Raw genomic sequence first — 16,110 nt, forward strand, 5'->3', positions numbered from 1 at the left:
TGTTTTTGTGGTTGAATTAGAAACTTTTTTTTTTTTTTTTTTTTTTTTTTTTTTTTTTTTTTAGTTAAACCTGTGATAAGTAATTGTCACAGTTAGCGCCCTGGTACAATGCTAATTTGAAGTGACATGTCCATACTGGCCCTCCGTAACATGAAGAAGCCTAACAGGTGTGAGGGGTGTGGCTTCCCATGGGCTCTGTTGAACTTCTAACCAGAGAAAAATAGCAGAAAAAGTGAAATGAACCTTGAATAAAGCTGTCAGCAGTAATTATCTCAGCAACACTTTGTAGAGAGATAAAATAAGCACTGGCGCTTTTATAACCTGAACACACTGCACCCAAGATAGATTTTTTTTTACCCATTTAACATAAACTGCTAAATACCTTTCAAGAGATATTTTCATAAGCCTAATTAAACAATAACAACAATAATAATTATCACAAAATATAAATTGTTGGAAGACAAGAATTTGTTTTTATTTTAACATGTGGATTCTTTTCAGGTAGTTTGAGTAACAGAAGTTTTTCTTTTTCATGCTTCTTGTTTTAGTAAGCCATTATGGTGTGAAATCTCAAGTATTGTATAGAAAATTACATTATCTTCTGGGAAAAAATACTTTCACAATTAATGTTTGAAAGTTTGGTTTTCAGTTACTTTGAAAAGTGTTCAGAGTATTAGACTGACCCATATGAAACTGCAAGTCACCATATCAGCACTGCTACATATACTTCCTAAGAGAAGTATAAATGTACTATATTTCTTGAGAGAAAGATTTTATAAGCCTTTTTCCAGTCTGCTCTCTAAGCACCAGCCATTGTCATTTTCTTTTACAGTAGTATTTTTAAAGTATACTTTAACTTACTTACAAAGTAATTCAAATGACATAATGACTATGTTGCCTGACTTGAGAAGTGTAGAAGAATTAAAGTATGATTTTTCTTTACAAATGTCCAGGCTATAGAAGCTAACTATACAAAAAATAGTTGAGATTTTGCAACCTATACTGGTCTCTATTTCTTTCATTGCCTTTCTATGCCTTGAAATAGAGTTATGATTTCAGTTGATCTAATGAGACTTGTAAATTTTTTTTCATAATTTAATTTCACCATGTTCCCACACCCAATAAATTAGAGGCTTAACAAGCTAACCAGGTTGCTTCGCCTTTAAAATGGAGGTGATGTCATTAAAAAAAAATTTAAAAGGTTAGGTAGGAGTCAACATGTTAGTCCTGACTGTGCTATATTTATTAGCTTTATGATCTTCGGTAAAAAAATCTTCATTTTTTTTTTCTGTGGAATGGTTCTTGGCAAACTATGTCAGGTACATTCTCAGTGAGGATAACAGAAATTAGATAAAGCAAGATAAAATAGAGCTAACTAACATGTATACTTTAGTCACAAACCAATGGCTATGAACTTCATCAAAAGGGATACATTGGCTGTATCCCTAGCACTCAGCTGATTTCCCCATGGATGTTCGATAACTACTAGTGAGTGAATGAAGTGCATTTCATACTCTACTTAAGACAAGTTTAGTACTTTCCGTCTACTCCCAAGAGTTATATGGCAAAATCCCTACCATATGTATATATGATACACACACTTTAATCCTCACAACAATCTGTGACTTAGAAATCTTACAGAGGAGGAAATTGAGTTATCTAAAGTCATACAGCTATTAGTCATCAGAGCCAGGATTTCAAATACTGGCAGTGTGACTTTGAAGTGCAAGTTCATAATCACAGTCAAAGAAATTGTCTTATCGTGACAGAGATTTCCCCAGAAACTTCCTTGTCACAGGTGTAAATGATTCAGGAGACATGGGAGTGCATTTTGGGGGGTGAATTCCTTCCTTCCTTATTCGTTAGGACACTTTCTGTCCCTTTAGCCTCCTACAACAGCAGATCCCCCAATCCATTGTACCCATTGAAACAGTATTGCTGCCCTACAGCTGCCTCTTCCTCGGTGACAGAAAGGGCTTAAGGCCTGGACTGCCTTCTACAGTTGTAGGATAACAGAGTTTTGATTCCTAGATATTTGGCCCTTCTTTCAGTCAGGTCCAGTTACTGGGCCAAGCTTTTACTACATTATCCCAGACCCTGACCTATCCCTCCCTGTTTTTAAAATTCCCACTGCCTCCTTCTACTCAGCTCTCACCTGGGATTCTGGTCCTCCCCTCAGGAACTGGCTGACTAAACAATGTTTATTTCTGGAAGATTTGTCCAAGTTTCATGAGGTAAAATTGACTACTGAAAGATACCAGTGTTTTTTTAGGGCACCTGGCTGGCTCAGTTAGTGGACCATCTGACTCTTAATCTCAAGGTTGTGGGTTCAAGTTCCACATTGGGCATAGAGCTTACTTTATTTTTTTAAAGATTTTCTTTATTTGAGAGTGAGAAAGAGAGAGCACAAGCAGGGGCTGTGGCAGGCTAAGGGAGAGGGAGAAGCAGGCTTCCCGCTGAGCAGGGAACCTGATGTGGGGTTCAGTTCCAGGACCCTGGGATCATGACCTGGGCTGAAGGCAGATGCTTAACTGATTGAGCAGACACCCTAGATATAGACACCCTAGGTGTCTAGATATAAACACCCTAGATATAGAACTTACTTTAAAAATTTTAAAAAGAAAAAAAGAAAAAAAAGTTACCAGGTATTTTAGAGAACAGAGAAAATTTTGATATTGGGAGGTTATAGGGGCTTTCAGGATGAGTTTGAGCTGAGGTTTAAAGTGCTTTCACTTACTTTTCCCATATGATCCTAATAGACCTATGAAACAGAAAAGAATGGGGTAGGGGAAGGGACCCAGGCAGGAGTAATAGCATGAACAAAAGCCTAGGAGTAGGTAAGTACAAGGCATAATTTTTGGTTCATTGAGCAAACATATGTGTATACAGTACAAAAAAGTAGAGATAATAGCTGGAAGATGAGTAGGCAGTGGCCTTGAAAAATTTGTTCAGACTGAGATAACAGAACTTAGAAATCACCTAGTCTTTTTTTTTTTAAACAAGTGGTAAAACTAAAAGAAGAGAGTTAATCAAGGTCACACAATAAACAGAGGCAGAGTTAGAATTTTAATCCACATCATTTTATCTAAGTACAGTGTTCTTTCAATGTATTAGCCCTCCGATATTTTTGTACACATGGAATCATATCATAGGCAGCATTGATGGGAGAAAGTCATAAAAGGATATCAGGCAGCCTTAAGACATAAAAGAACAATACTTGATTTGCTTTAATGGTGATGACAAAAGAAGAGAAGCTTACAGGCTGGTTAAATGTATTTAAGTTGAAAGTCCTTAGTAGGCTTAACTAGGCTCCCAAAGTCACTGCAGCAGATAGGAACACCCCTTTCCTCTCCCTCTTCTCCTCTTCACCCCACTCCCTGCCTCTCCCTGCAGGCTGTTTTCCTCTCCCTCAATCTCAGTTAAGTTAATCTCATAGGAATTAAATGGGAAACCTGTAGCAAGTTTCCACTTTTGGACACCCCTTGTAAAATATCCTTATAAAAATCTCAGTTGTAAACAGGTAGTGAATGTCAGGGATGGGCTCTTAGGTGCACTCAGAGTCGAAATATATCTAAACAAACATACTCCTCACTGAGTGATACTTAGAAGAATGTCATACAAGGTCTTGAGAATAGATAAGAAACCCATAAATAAACTTAGTTTGTTCACCTAGGGAGAAAATATTTTATTAAGTGTTGGTCAACATCCTATGGATACCTTTGGTGTGGAAGTTTAACTACTATATTAGTCTGTCCTGTGTAGTATGTTTCAGAACACATATCAATTAAGTTAAATGTAGTTGACATAAGGTGCTATTAAACACTAATCTGATACCAATACTGTCATCTAGGCTTAAATTCTTAAAGACAAATAATTGGGCATTGCATCTGAAAACACCTATATATGAGATAAACCTTCCTTCTGACAAAAAGCCAAAGATGAAGGGTATGTGCTTTTTGTTTTAGTTGCAAAATTAAGCCCCCTATGCTTAGCACTTATCCACTTATCACCTTTTTAATGCTGTCAATTAAGATATTATTCCCATTACTTGGATGAGGAAAGTTGGGTCTTATGAGGTCAAGCAACTTCCTTGGAAAATGTATTAAATATCAAAGCCAGGATCCAAGGCTAGGTTATCTGTATCCAAGGGACACAATATTGGGAACTTAATAAATGTTTATTGAATAATTAAGTTATTATAGACTCTGGGTAACTATATGGTTCATATAACTTTCTCAGCAACTAGTTCTGAATTAAAAGTAAGTATGGGAAGAAGGACAAGTTCAAGAGAAATCTACACGTTTCAAATTGCTTTCTTTCCCCTCACCCATCCCGTGGATTAGAAGCACTGGGGTTTTTTTTTAATAGGTTCTTTTTTTCTGCCCTCCACCAGAGGGTGCTCATAAGCAATTAAATAACAGCTGTAGAGATCGGTACTGAGAAACAAGTGCCATTTAATTCACAGCATGGATTATCTGCCCCTGTGCAAAATAGCAGACTTTCAATTAGAACTCTTGATTCAATTGAAATAGCTTCTTTGGCTTAAAGCTGTCTTTCAAATAGTAACTAGTCTACCTGCCTGAGCTAGTATCTTTATAGAGGTAAACCTGATCATTCTTGCTAAATAGGTATGGGAGAAATTGTGCCAGTAGGCAGTGTTCTGCTAGACTAACAGGGCTATATTCTTATATAACAATGCTCAGAAGTAATAGTATTCTGAAGTACGTCAGAAGCTCGTCTAGTATACTTACTAGAATCATATACTAAAATGCAAGAATGTTACTGTCTATTTAGTTTTATAAAAGTACATCTTTTTAGAAATTTTATTAATTTTGTGCAATGGACGAATTTTCATCTTTCTCCCTCTCCCTTTTTTTTTTTTAAGATTTATTTATTCATTCATGAAAGACACAGACTGAGAGAGAGAGAGAGGCAGAGACACAGGCAGAGGGAGAAGCAGGTTCCCTCTCAGGAAACCTGATGCGGAACTCGATCCCAGATACCAGGTTCACTACCTGAGCCAAAGGCAGGTGCCTAACTGCTGAGCCACCCAGGCATCCCAAATTTTCATCTCTTAATGGTATACTCTGGTTTTAGGAACTGGGATGCAGTAGAAGACTTAAAAAAAAAAAAATTAATGTTGAGCAACCTCTCCTTGACAGAATGCTAGACAGAATGCTGGATAAGTGGAGGGAAATATGAAGATAGGCAATTATAACACAGCAAAGTAGCATCAGGTGATTCTCCTTGTTTTCAACACATTTTTAAAAATATTTTGAGGAACACCTGGGTGGCTCAGTGGTTGAGCCTCTGTCTGCGGCTCAGGGCGTGATCCCAGTTCAGGGATTGAGTCCAGCATCAGGCTCCCTGTGAAGAGCCTACTTCTCCCTCTGCCTATGTCTCTGCCTCTCTGTGTCTCTCATGAATAAATAAATAAATAAAATCTTTAAAAATATTTTGAAACTTTCAATAAATGTATTCTTTATACAAAAAGACAGTTTAGATTAAACATGTCACGTAGAATTTACAACTTGTCAAAGCTACAGTTTACATCTTAGGAATATTCACAAGTAACTTATGACACTAACTATTGGTTAAATGGAACCTAAATAAATAAAATATAATGCAGTTGTTTTTTTTAATTGAAAATTATCCTCTGCAACTGTTCACTGAGGACCCAAGAAGATGCGTAGCATATGCAGCTTACAGTTAAGTGTGGATATCCAAGAATGCCACAAATACGTTGCTTCACTAGGACATTTCTGTGTATCACTGCATTAGGAAATGCTATTTATTTTGACAATCATTCCCTCAAAGATGAGTCTCAAATCATTATTTATTTGAAATCCATTTTTTCTTTTTTTTAAATTTTTAATTGAAGTATGATAGACATTTAATATTATATTAGTTTCAGGTGTACCATTATATACATTTCAAAATACCGTAAGTGTAGTTACTGTCTGTCACCATACAAAATTATTACAGTATTATTGACTATATTCCTATGCTGTACTTTTCATCCCCATGATTTACTTATTTTATAACTTAAGGTTTGTACCTCCTATCCTCTTCATCTATTTTAGCCATCTCCCTGCTCCCCTCTCCTCTGGCAACCACTAGTTTGTTCTCTATGAGTTGTTTTTCTTTATTGTTGTTTGTTCCTTTGTTTTGTTTTTTAGATTCCACATATAAATGAAAGCATATGGTATTTGTCTTTCTCTGATTTATTTCATTTAGTGTATACCCTCTAGGCCCATTTATGTCACAAATGGCAAGATTTCATTCTATTTTATGACTGAGTAATATTCCATTGTACGTATATTTACCATATCTCCTTGATCCATCCACTTATTGATTAACCCTTAGGTTGCTTCCATATCTTAGCTATTGTAAATAATGCTGCAGTAAATACTGGGGTACATATGTCTTCGCAAATTAGTGTTTTCATTTTCTTTGAGTAAATATCCAGAAGTGGAGTGACTGGATCATAAGATATTTCTATTTTTAGTCTTTTCTTTTCTTTTCTTTTTTTCTTTTCTTTTCTTTTTCCTTTCCATTTCTTTTTCTTTTCTTTTCTTTTCTTTTTTAGGAACTGTTTTCCATAGTAGCTGTACTAATTTGCTTTCTCATCAACAATGCACAAGAATTCCCTTTTTTCCACTTCCTTGCCAACACTTGTTATTTTTTGTCTTTTTGATACTAGCCATCCTGATGGTGTGACTTGGGGCAAACAACTTTAACTCTCTACATCTCAGTTTCTCCCCTTAAATAGTAGTATTAAACTCGGTCTTCTTATGAGAAGAAACTAAATTTCATTTAGAATCTACTGGAGATGATGGGCTACTGATAGAAGATTCTGGTGATAGAAGTAGGCTGGTGATAAACTCTCAGGAGAGTCCCATTAGTAGCTTTGAATGGAACGAGGGATGCTTGATAGAAATAGCATGGCAGTAGCACTTACCTCAGCTAAGACTTAAAGATCTGTGGTCTCTGGGGTGCTTGGGTGGCTAAGTTGGTTAAACATCCAACTCTTGATCTCGTGTGAGTTCAAGCCCCATATTGGGTTCCACACTGGGTATGGTGCCTTCTTTTAAAAAAAAAAAAAAAAAAAAAGGCCTGTAGTCTCCTTGTTGGGATATCAGCAATTGATGAATTCAAAGACCCTTCCAACTCTAATACTTTATGAGTCTAAAATGAAGCCATCTATAGCAGCCATCCTTGTTTCTTTCAACTTGGCTTGCATGATATCATTCTTGTTTTTATACACAGCAGAAAGCCTCAGAATTTGTTACTGTTAGGTTTTATTTTATTAAATCTTACCAACTTGCCAAATCAGTTGAGGATGCTAATATAGCAAGACCAGGGAGAGAACAGTTTTTGAGCTGTTTATAGAGGAGTTTTGTAGATAATTGATCTTGACCTCTACATCTCTTATAATATTCCATCCTATTGGTTCCAGATTATTATTAGCCACTTCCTTTTTAACAGTGTGCTTTTTTTTTTTTTTATGAAGTGACTAAACTGCTATTTAACCCTGCTACAAGAATGTGGCAGTGGGCTAGTCCAGACAAGTGGATGTGCACTTGGTAACTAACATTCTTAATAAGCTTGCTTCAACCTGCCACAAATTAAAGCTCTGTGACATTTCTAGCACATAAGTGATTTAAAAAAAAAAACAAAAAAGCTTGAATTGTGAATAAATAAGCTTTTTTGATTTGCACTCTGGTTGGCATTAAATGAAACTTCAGCCTCATGATTCAGTTTGGCTTCCAACTACCTTAATCTGTCTAGCTGAACAGTGAGCATCTGAATATTTTAGAGGGGTGATCCAGCAGTCATCTTCAGGGCTTCTTATTCATAAAAAGCTTTCCGTTGGTCAGAAATGTGATATAGTTAAAACTCCATGGCTTTTGGAATAAAATCTGGTTTGCCACTTAGAGGTTGATTAATCTTAGACAAATTATTCTACCCCCTACCCCAACGCTGTTTTGTGATCTATGCAAACATGTTTATCTTTAATTTGCAGGATTGTCATGTATGGTAGACATATATTATATAAAGTACTTAAAATATGGTACCTGACAAATTAATGGTATCCAGGAGAAGCTGTTTTGACTATGCCACAGAAAGTAATTTTTGTTGATCAGTCCCTCAGACAACATATAGTAGGGCCTTAATAGTGTTTGACTAAATTCTTTCTAAATGCCTGAGATAAAACTCTCTGAGTTTGAATTTTGACTCACAACTTAGTAGCTGTGTGACCTTGGGCATGCTTCTTAATCTGTGTAAGGTTCAATATCCTTATCTTTAAAATGGGGGTTATAATAATACCTATCAAGGAGGGTTATTGTGACAATATGGAATAATGTATATAAAGCACAAATAATGCCAATAATACCAATATACATTAAGCTCTCAATAATAGCAATTATTATTAAAATATTTTTAAAACCATGAGTGATTTCATGGGTATTTTTTATATATTCCAAAGTATATCAAATTACATATTTCAAAACATGTATAGTTTCTTGTAAGTCAGTTATATCTCAATAAAACAATACTCAGTGATATGTATGTGTGTATCTTCATTGTACTATGATGATTGTATTCAATGCTGATTCCTTGCAAGACTCTCAGACCTAGATGGAACTACTTATGCTGCTGCCTTGTCAAGATGTTGACAAGCTTGAAATATGGTTTTAAAAAATTCTCTTATTAATATTTTTTAAACACAAGGGAATTGTGTTTTACAAGCTGATTTTTAAAAGATATAAATAGTAAAGCTATAGTTATATAATTTTTAGGTTGTTTTACTAAGCGTATCACATGCAGGGCAAGGATCCTGGAGGTGACTGAACTGAATCTTCTTAGTAATGCATTAAGATTGTAGTTCATAAGAGCTGGAAGGGATCTGAGAGGTCATTCATGTGGATTGCTCTCAGGGAGGAATTTTTTTTTTTTAAGATTTTATTTCTTTATTCATTATAGAGACAGAGAAAGAGTGGCAGAGACACAGGCAGAGGAAAAAGTAGGCTCCATGCAGTGTGCCTGACATGGGACTGGATCCTGGGTCTCCAGTATCACACTCTAGGCCGAAGGCGGTGCTAAACCGCTGAGCCACCCATGCTGCCCAGGAGGAGTATTTTTTTTTTTTTTTCAGGAGGAGTATTTTAATAGTCTTTTCAGATCATTGTGGATATTATTCTTTGACTCTAAACCAGAACTCAAAGTGATAGTTTCCTAATGTTAGTTTTGATGTGGAATCTGCAGCGATATCAATATTCTTTTTGTTCTTTGTTACAGTAAGATCCATTGATCCATCTTGCACTTTGCTTATTTATTTTTTTAAGATTTTATTTATTTATTCATGAGAGATGCAGAGAGAGAGAGGCAGAGACACAGGCAGAGGGAGAAGTAGGCGCCATACAGGGAGCCAGATGTGGACTCGATCCCAGGACCCTGGGATCATGACCCGAGCCCAAGGCAGATGCTCAACCGCTGAGCCACCCAGGCGTCCCAGCTTGCACTTTAACTAGATCCTTTACCAGTGCATAATTTTATAACATCATGCATGCGTTGTTCATTTGGAGCATCTTGGTCCTCTGAGTTATGCAGATTTTCTAATACTGACCTATTCCATTATATGATACTAAAAAAAAAAAAAATAAATAACCCGTTAATATCACCACTGATCTCATCAGAAAAGTCTTTAAGAAGGTGCCAGGCTTGTTCAGTAGGTGGAGCATGTGACTATTGATCTCAGGATTGTAGGTTCAAGCTCTGTGTTGGATATAGAGATTACTTAAAAATGAAACCTTTAAAAAGAAAATAAAACGTCTTTAAGCATTAGGAAGCTGTTCCATTAATGGCGGCTGATAAGTTTTCCAAAATTTTAATTTTTACTTAAAAACTCAAATTTTGTCATGGGTAGTCAATACTCTCAGACCTGTTCCTTGAAGTAACAGGCTTAATTCATTTTGGAAGAATCCTGTCAAATACCTAAACCAAATAACCATAGTTTGCTTGCCAATCATTTCAGTAATAATAGTATTCCATGAAAAAAGTTCAGCACACAAGTCAAACAATTACACAAGTGCTTCTTCCTCAATACAACCATCATACTTTGTCATGCAGCAGGAGTTTTATGCATACTTCCCATTTGTCATTCCCATTCAAAGAGGTCAAGTCTACTTGAAAGCAAAATTTTCTACTGATTCAGCAGGAGCATTCTTAAGTTAAACTGGCATTTTTACAGTAAGTACACAGCAGTGGAGACTTTCACACAGTTTGGTGTCACTGCCTTGATTTGTGCTAAGGTACCAGCAGTTTTGCCTATCATTGCTTTTTCTTTTTTTTTTCTATTAGAGCAAAAACAGTTAAAAAAATCAAATACCATCTAAATATTATTACAAAAATTATTTTGATCTTGTGGAACCCCTAAAAGGATTTCAAGAACCCTGTGTCTATAAACCACATTTTGAGAATCATTGGCATCGTTAATATGTTTCTAAGAAAATACTAAATACTTTCTTACAGAAAAAAAAAAAAAATAGACCTTAAGAGTATTCACTAAGTAATGGGATATATACTATTTGGCAAATCTTTTTTTTCTTTGTATGTTTTTTTTATTGGAGTTCAATTTGCCAACATATATTATAACACCCAGTGCTTGTCCCATCAAGTGCCCCCCTCAGTGCCCATCACCCAGTCACCCCAACCCCTCATCCACCTCGCCTTCCACTAACCCTTGTTCATTTCCCAGAGTTAGGTGTCTCTGATGTTTTGTCACCCTCTCTGATATTTCCCACTCATTTTCTCTCCTTTCCCCTATAATCCCGTTGACTAATTTTTATATTTCCCAAATGAATGAGACCATACAATGTTTGTCCTTCTCCGATTGACTTACTTCACTCAGCATAATACCCTCCAGGTCCATCCACGTTGAAGCAAATTGTGAGTATTTGTCGTTTCTAATGGCTGAGTAATATTCCACTATATGTATAGACCACATCTTCTTTATCCATTCATCTTTCGATGGACACCGAGGCTCCTTCCACAGTTTGGCTATTGTGAACATTGCTGCTATAAACATTGGAGTGCAGGTGTCCTGACTATTTGGCAAATCTATTCTCGTTTAAGCCATCTTATAGAAAGCCTTTTAGGAAAGGTAATTTCCAATTTTATAGAATAAGAAACCAAGGTTTGAGATATGAAATATTGGTTGAAGTAAATAATAGAAAAATAACTAACAGAAGTGAATTTGAACTTAAGACATTCAGACTTTAGAAGTCCTTGCTGGTAGAAAATATCTGTAAAAGATACATCTGAGAAGGAACTTTTATCTAAAATAGACAAGGAGGGCAGCCCGGGTGGCTCAGCGGTTTAGCGCCGCCTTCAGCCCAGGGCCTAATCCTAGAGACCCAGGATCGAGTCCCACGTCAGGCTCCCTGCATGGAGCCTACTTCTCCCTCTGCCTGTGTCTCTGCCTCTCTCTCTCTCTCTCTCTCTCTCTCTCTCTCATAAATAAATAAATAAATAAATAAATAAATAAATAAATAAAATCTTAAAAAAATAAAATAGACAAGGAGCTCTTAATACTCAACAAGAAAATGAACAACCCAATTAAAAAAATGAGCCAAACCTTAACAGACATCTTACCAAAGAAGATACACAGATGGCAAATTACATATGAAAAGATACTCCACATAATATGTCATCAGGGAAATGTAAATTTTAAAACTACCTATTAAGGGTAGTTTAAGAGGTGCCTGGGTGGCTCAGTCCTTCGAGCATCCAACTCTTGTTTTTGGCTCAGGTCATGATCTGAGGGTTGTGAGGTCGAGGCCCAACATCAGGACATGGAGCCTGCTTAAGATTCTCTCTTTCCTGGGGCCTGGGGCACCTGTTAAGCATCTGATTTCAGTTCAGGTCATGATCTCAGGGTCCTGGGATCAAGCCCTCCATGGGCTCCTTGCTCAGTGGGAAGTCTGATTATCTCTCTCCCTCTGCCTGTGCTCCTCCCCTTGCTTGTACTCTCTCTGTCTCTCTCAAATAAATAAATAAAATTTTAAAAGAAAAAGATTATGTCTCTCTTCCTCTGCCCCCACCCACCCCACACACTTAAAACAAACAAACAAATGAAAAACATCCATTAAATGACTAAAATACAGACCACTGACACCACCAAATGCTGGTGAGAATGTGGAGCAATAGGAGCTCTCATTCACTATTGGTAAGGATACAAAATGTTATGGACATTTTGGAATACATTTTGGTGATTTTTAGAAAGCTTAACATACTCTTACCATATGAATTAGTGATTGTGCTTTTTGCTGTTTACCCCAAAGAACTGTAAACTTAGTTCCCCACAAAACCCTATACACGGATGTTTTTTAGAAGCTTTATTTGTGATTGCCATAACCTGGAAGCAACCAAGAAATCATTCAATAGATGAATGGCTAAACAAACTGTGGTACATCCAGACATATCATTCAATACTAGGAGGAAATGAGATTTTAAGCATGAAAAGACATGGATGAACTTTAAATGCATATTACTAATTGAAAGAGACCAATTTGGAATGACATTCTGGAAAAGGCAAAACTATGGAGACAGGAAAAAGATCAGTGGTTGCCAAGGGCAGTGGGGGGAGGTGGAAATGAATAGTCAGAGCACAGGGGATTTTTAGGGTGGTGAAAATACTCTGTATGGTATTATGGGTAAATGGATAATGGATAAATGCCATTATAACTTTTTCCAAACACATAAAATATACAACACCAAGAGTGAACCCTAATGTAAACTATAGACTTTGAATAATTACAATGTGTCAATGTAGGTTTATCCTTGGTAAAAAAAAAAAAAAAAAAACAAAAACACCATCCAGGTGAGTGATATTGGTAATGGGAGAGACTATGCCTGTTTGGAGGCAGGGAGTATAGGAGGAATCTCTACTCTCGTCTCAATTTTGTTGTAAACCTTAAATTACTCTTAAAAAAACCAAAATCTTTATAAATAAACAAATAACTCTCATGCTTTTCAACAACATAAGCCATTTTTACATATATATACATTCATATATATAATCCCTATTTTATATATGTATTTACATATATAATAGTTTAATTAAACCTATATATGTTATATAACATATGTATTATATATATAATAGCCAGTGGGATTTTTAGACATGAAAATTCTTGTATCCCAACCTTTCCCTATCCCTAAGCATTCAGATTATACCCTCAGATATGCTATATTTATTTAAAGGTATAGAATTAATTAATAAAGGAATTTTGGCTTGGCTTCATTTTGAATTTGTGAGCCTGTTTTGAATTTCTGCATCTGCAATGATGGAATGTCAGAGAATTACAGTCTAATGTGGCCAGGAAAAAACTGAATAAAGCCTTGAAATAGATTTTGCAAATGAGTCACAGTTCTTCATTAGATTAGGTTAAAGCAATCTTGTGATTGAGAGATTACCATTATGTTTAGGTTAATTAACTAACATAATGTATGCAAATCTAAATTTTTTAAGGTAACATTTTTCAACTATAAAGTCAAACAGACCTGCAACCTTAATCTTTTTTTCCATTTCCTTGCAAAATAAATACCCAAATGATAGTATCGATCCTTTTCAATTATATAACCATTTGGTTTCATATACATTATCTCAATCTCACTGGTTGTTCATACCAACTCTGTGAGAAAGAACAGATTGTATTACCCTATTTTGTGAATTGAGTACAGGTTCTATTACACCATTCTCTCTCTAAATAAGACTGAAATACAGAAATTTGCCCATAGTCATTGGACAATTGAATGATTCAGCCACCCTGGAACCTCAGCCTTCTGACTTCACATCTTTTGTGTAAATTTAGGTTATGAGTCCCATCAAACATTTACGTTAGCCCTAAATTATTGAAATCACTCTCTGAGTAACTTTTCCCTTCCAAGGGAAAAGGGAAAAGCCCTACAGAGACTGCCTGGTGGAGATAGAGCCCCATCTTTACTCCCTTGTATTCCTTTTTCTGTGCCTGTTCCTATGTGCATCTTTTGTCTCTCTGATTGGTATATATGTTCCTTTAGGATAGACTACTATTTAATCCACACTGGGTATATAGTGACTCAGTTTCCTCTTATTATGGAGGCAAGCCCATTTTTTCTTCCCAGGTCCTAAAAATAATGATCATTGGAATGACAAAAGGTCTTGTACCTGTTCAGTACAGTTTCGAAGCCAGCTTTTACTTACTTTTAATACATTTAACCCTTTGAAAAGTCCATTGAGGTAGTTAAGGCAGGGATTACTCGCCTCAATAAATGGAGAATTCTGGCTTAGAATAGAGAAATGACTTCCCCAAGTTCAGAAGGCTGGGCAATACTTGAGAATTGAGATTTCTTTGGCTCCTCATCCAAGTCCCTTTCCATTACACTAAACTGCTTCTTACTATCAGTGACATTTACCATCATTACTGTTTCATTACCAGAGGATTTTAGGGTGGGGGAGGAAGACTTTTTTTAATGAAGAATATTGTGAAAGTAACATGACTTGAAATTTAGCCTGTGCTTCTTATCTAAATTAGCTTTTTTTTATGTTATGGTGTTTTTTTTTAAATAAATTTATTTTTTATTGGTGTTCAATTTACCAACATACAGAATAACACCCAGTGCTCATCCCATCAAGTGCTCCCCTCAGTGCCGGTCACCCATTCACCCCCACCCCCCGCCCTCCTCCCCTTCCACCACCCCCAGTTCGTTTCCCAGAGTTAGGAGTCTTTATGTTCTGTCTTCCTTTCTGATATTTCCCACACATTTCTTCTCCCTTCCCTTATATTCCCTTTCACTATTATTTATATTCCCCAAATGAATGAGAACATATAATGTTTGTCCTTCTCCGATTGACTTACTTCACTCAGCATAATACCCTCCAGTTCCATCCACATTGAAGCAAATGGTGGGTATTTGTTGTTTCTAATGGCTGAGTAATATTCCATTGTATTTGTTTGTACTGAAATAAAATAAATTGAGCCAATTGTGACAAATGTTAATAAATATGACTGACGTGGTACAGTTTTGCACCTGGCTGGCTCAGTCAGTAGAGCATGGGACTCTTGATTACAGGGTGCTGAGATTGAGTCCTACACTGGACATAGAGATTACTTTAAAACATAAATAAGATAAAATTATTAAAATAGCAAAGGTATGCATACTTTACCCCAATTTAAAAAAAAATTAAAAACCTCTAACCAGACTAAAGGAAAAATAATCAAAAGCAAATGATTTTTATCATTATAATCTATATGATAGCACACATATCACATGATTTGAAGATACCTGTGTATCTGTGGCATTTGCATTTTTCATTCCTATATTTGTCTTCAGGTAATTAGCTTGATTATAACACTTTTGAATTGTAGTTATGACCAACCCACTGTTGTGTCCTTGGTTAGTATCTGTGAATTTACAGAAATTTGGGCTTCCTCATAAATCAGTTTAATTCACACTTCCCCACAAGTTGCCAGTGAATGTTTTCAGTGTGCTAATGGAAAACCTATTTTATTTCTAATAATAATAAAAGAAACTTGATATCATCATTACATTAAATACACAAATGTGTCATTTCATGAACACCAAAGAAAAACACCCTCTTTTGGCTATTTAATATTGTTTTAATTCCTCTAGGTAGACAAAAGTGACATGTACTCATATTTGCTCACATTTTCCCAAATTTAATTTAAACCTCAAATTAGTTATTTAATATATGACCCACTAAAAACTTCTGTAGGAGTAAATATATTTGGCCTTAATTGTGTTGGCTAAACTAGGCAGATTCTTTGGGTAATATTTTATATCATAATGGTAATAAAAATTAACTGAATTAGCTCAATGTTTGTGTGCCAGATACTGTGCTAGGTGTTTTACATATATTATAGATTAATAAGCTGTAAGAATCTGATATTATGTATCAATATTATTAAATCATAAATGACATTGTTACCATCTGTAGAAACTTTTCTTTTTAATGCCTTCAGCAAACACTACTCTAGGGTACCCTCCAAAAAAGATTTATTAGAGTACTGTCCTGGGAATTCGTAAGCTGAAGTATTATTC

The 16,110-nt window shown here is 35.7% G+C and overlaps 1 protein-coding gene across 3 annotated transcripts in view; it reads left to right on the forward strand.

Moving 5' to 3' along the window:
- Positions 1-16,110, forward strand: part of FAF1 (Fas associated factor 1) — a 459,658-nt gene that overhangs the window by 295,405 nt on the left and 148,143 nt on the right. The window lies entirely within an intron of this gene.

This window comes from Canis aureus, chromosome 13 (genome assembly GCF_053574225.1).
Source record: "Canis aureus isolate CA01 chromosome 13, VMU_Caureus_v.1.0, whole genome shotgun sequence".
Lineage (NCBI taxonomy): Eukaryota > Metazoa > Chordata > Mammalia > Carnivora > Canidae > Canis > Canis aureus.